The following is a 3,806-nucleotide window of genomic DNA, read 5'->3' as shown; positions in this document are numbered from 1 at the left end:
AGACAATCATAACTGTAAAAAGAAAGGTCAGTGCTGATTTAGACATTCCACCATTGTAGCCATTGTTAGAAAAATGATAGGTACAGCACAGGGTTGAACACCTGCTCCCAGGCCCGGTTTAAGGATTTACTGGGCCTGTAGCACCAGAGCCAGTGGGGTCCTACCACAGCACAACTGTGCTACATAAATAACAACTGGGCACCCTTCCCAGGGATAATTTAGAACTTTGGAAGCAATTGATACCTTCACTTTGCTGAAAACATTTACTAGTATTATCCTGAACTCTAAAAAGAAAACTCTAAAAAGAAAACTCTAAATTTCAGTTCCAGAGCATTAATGTCTCTCCCAAGGATCCTATTACATGTGCCAGCTACTCGCTGAAGTTCAGAGGGCACCTTCCTGTCTCAGCTGAGACCAGCAGCTCCAAGCTATCCACAGCCCCCCCACACACACAGACACAGCCTTCAGCTTTGCCCTGAAGTGGCTGGGGGGGGGGCACTCTGGCATTTCCTTCAAGGGTTTTCTTCTGTGGGAGTCTGTTTCTTCAAAATCACAAGATGTCATAGTGGATTGTAAACTAAACATGAGCAGGCAGTGTGATGCAGCGGTAAAAAAGGCAAATGCCATTTTGGGCTGTATCAACAGGGGCATCACATCAAAATCACAAGATGTCATAGTCCCATTGTATACGGCACTGGTCAGACCATACGGCACTGGTCAGACCACACCTGGAGTACTGTCACAGTCAGAGTAGTTCAGCAGTGGAATAGGCTGCCTAAGGAGGTGGTGAGCTTCCCTTCATTGGCAGTCCTCAAGCAAAGGCTGGATACACACTTTTCTTGGATGCTTTAGGATGCTTAGGGCTGATCTTGCGTTGAGCAGGGGGTTGGACTAGATGGCCTGTGTGGCCCCTTCCATCTCTATGATTCTGTGATTCTTTGGGGGTAGGTTGCCTTGTCACTTGCAGGATGCAGTAGATGCCATCAAATACACTATGCCCTGCCACTAGAGCATCCCCTCTCCTTTTCTCTGGTTCTGCTTTGTGCCTGTATGTGTGAATGTAGTAAAATGGATAGCAAAGAGGTAATTTAGGATTGGAAGGAAACTCCACCCCTAAATTTATTCTTTTTCCTTAGCTTTCAGTTCCTATGTTAGTTGGAGTTGGATTGAAATAAAGAAGTTGTGTTCTCCAGCTCCTGAGACTACATAGATTTATTGCCCCCCTCAGATTACAAAAGTGAACTTCAGGGATTCTTCTGCGATCTTACCTGAAGTCAGGCTTTCCTGCAGGGCTTCCTCTGCATGCTTTTGTATTTGGAAGCTGGAGCAGCTTCTGCAGGGGCCCAGCTTGGACACACATTAGATGTACGGATGTTTTATACATTTTGCTAGTCCAGTTGTTGCTGATGCGAAAGGGAAGAGCCTAAAAAGAAGGGGGAGGACTTCTTGCAAAAGGAAGGGTGCAAAGCCCATCTTCTGCAATATTGCAATGAACAAATCCTTTCAAAGTGTTTAACGGGATACAATCCAAAAACTGCCCCAGATCTGGCCAGCTGACTCACCCCCTGCCGCCACTGCCTCCTCCCAGCAAAGTCACTCTCCAACTCCTCCTCTGCAGCTTGACAATCCAGGCACTGAGGGTCCTTGCCTCAGTCGAAGCCAGTGGGGCAGAAGAGTGCCAGAAGTATGCATGTAAGCTCTCTGCACATGCACTCTCTGGCAAGTTGTTTGTCATTCAATTCAGGGCCTTTGCCAGCAAGGCAGGAGAGGGGCCCACAGCATATGCTACAAGTGCTACATGGATAAACCAGTACTGCCTGGTCCTTCTTTTCAAGTGCACTAGAATAAGGGCCAAAGTAGACCTGATGACATCCTTCTGGCCATCATGGAAATGTTGCTGTGATTTTTAAAAAAACAAAAAACTGTTTATTCAGTCATTTCTTTGTACATTACAGCTGGAATTCTGGGATCTCAAACACTGTGAGCTTCTTGTAAGCATCAGAACATATTTCTGTCTTCTGTTATTCTGTTGTGCTTTGTCGAAGTAGACTTTTCTAAGCAGGCTGCCATCCAGTTTTAGGGGGATTCTCTTGGGCAACCCAGGTCTTCAAGAATGGCATCATGTACTGCAGCTTGACAATGCAGTAAGTGTATGGCTCCTGGGGTGTTTTGGCTTGGTTTTTGTGCAAGTTTTTCTTATTGGTTTTGGTGATTTTTTTCTATGAGCAATGAACACCACATGCTTTTTGAATTTTTACTCCAGCTGCACTTGGATCTTCTGGAATGATTTCAGCTGAGGGACTGGTACAAATACCGTGATTGTTTTTTTTCTGCCGCCTACTTCAGTTTCGTTCATGATGTTCAATTCTCTCGGTTGAGCCTTTAAGTCAGAATTCATCTCCTACTCAAAAAGAGCCTGGGAGATTCCAGACTCAAATTCATCTGTTTTTCGCCAGTGGGCTTCACGGACTTTACACCAGAACTGAACACGACCATTCTCTTGCAGCGTTGGCCTAAAGAAGAGAAAGCAATGCTGCTGCCATTTTCAAGTACAGTATTTGCTGGCGTATAAGACTACTTTTCCACCCTGAAAAACATGCCTCCAAGTGGGGGGGGGGTCGTCCTATACGCCGGGTGCACTTCAGTTGGGATAGACATAGCTGCCCATAGTGACCCATAGTACTGTAATGTAATGTAACAAACTCTATATTTTGAGTGGAAATGTTGGGGGTTGTCTTATACGCCCAGTTGTCTTACACGCCAGCAAATACGGTATTTTTAAAATGCCATCAGGATTGTCCCACAGTGCAACACTCTTGTTTCTGCCCCCTGCACTTTATCAGGTGGCAAAAAGTCAATGCCTCTCCCAGTTAAACACTTGAAAAGAGTTATATTCTTCTAAGCCTTCAGCCTTCAATAGACTCAGAAGGTTGTAGCTGGAATAGCACAGTTAATATCCGGGTTTTATATTTGTCCTCTTGTCATCTACCACACAGAAATAAATGTTAACATGTTTAGAGAGATAGTTCCCTTTTTCTCCATGAGACAAAAATAGTATTACCAGAAAATACAGAAATGTTGTTTCCATACTGTAGCAGACCTGCATGTCTACGAAAACTCTTTTTCTTCTCCCCCAACCCCTTAAACAAAGCTCTTGATATATTTATAGCACAACAAGAGGCACCAAAATAGAACAATGGCTAAAACAGACATCTCATATCACATGGTACTATGAGCATCCTGGAAGACAAAATTTCAGTGATATGATATTTATTAATGCTGGAATTTTACCAAGCTACTGTATTGTCTTATAATGCTGTTTTTTTTTAATGCCATATTCAGCGCCTAGAAGCAACTGCACATGGTTGTGTCCCTGGCTGGATTATTAACCTTGTTTTCTAATCCATTTCCTGGTTAATTTCATGAATATTGAAAGAAAAAACATTATTTCAGAAATGTCATAGTTATACATTGATGGCAATGGCTTTGTAGTCTGATCTTGGTTCCTTTGGGATCAGACCCAAACATGTCTCCCTCCTTTTTTGCTTGGGACTTTCTTTTTGTCTGACTTGAAGCCAGGAAAGTTGAAGGCCATTTGGAGGTTGTATTCTGCACCCTCTCCCATAAAAATCCTGAGTATAAGAATTTCAACACACAGCTGAGATTAGGCTGGAGAATCAAATGCACAGCTGTCATTTGTGCATCAACACAGAGAAGTGCATCATTCCCTGTATCCATGGAGATAAAGCCACTAACGTAAAACCTTTGCTCTTTGAAAACATCCCTCCTGTTTATCCAGTACTGAA

General features: G+C 43.5%; 1 pseudogene; it reads right to left on the bottom strand.

The window, feature by feature from the left end:
* Positions 1–1,930: 1,930 nt before the first annotated feature.
* On the bottom strand, positions 1,931–2,496 carry LOC143838886 (small ribosomal subunit protein eS7 pseudogene; annotated as a pseudogene).
* Positions 2,497–3,806: the final 1,310 nt, after the last annotated feature.

The sequence above is a fragment of the Paroedura picta genome, chromosome 5 (genome assembly GCF_049243985.1).
Source record: "Paroedura picta isolate Pp20150507F chromosome 5, Ppicta_v3.0, whole genome shotgun sequence".
NCBI lineage: Eukaryota > Metazoa > Chordata > Lepidosauria > Squamata > Gekkonidae > Paroedura > Paroedura picta.
Note: the sequence above shows the minus strand (reverse complement) of the source record. Positions and strands in the feature narration are given on the sequence as shown.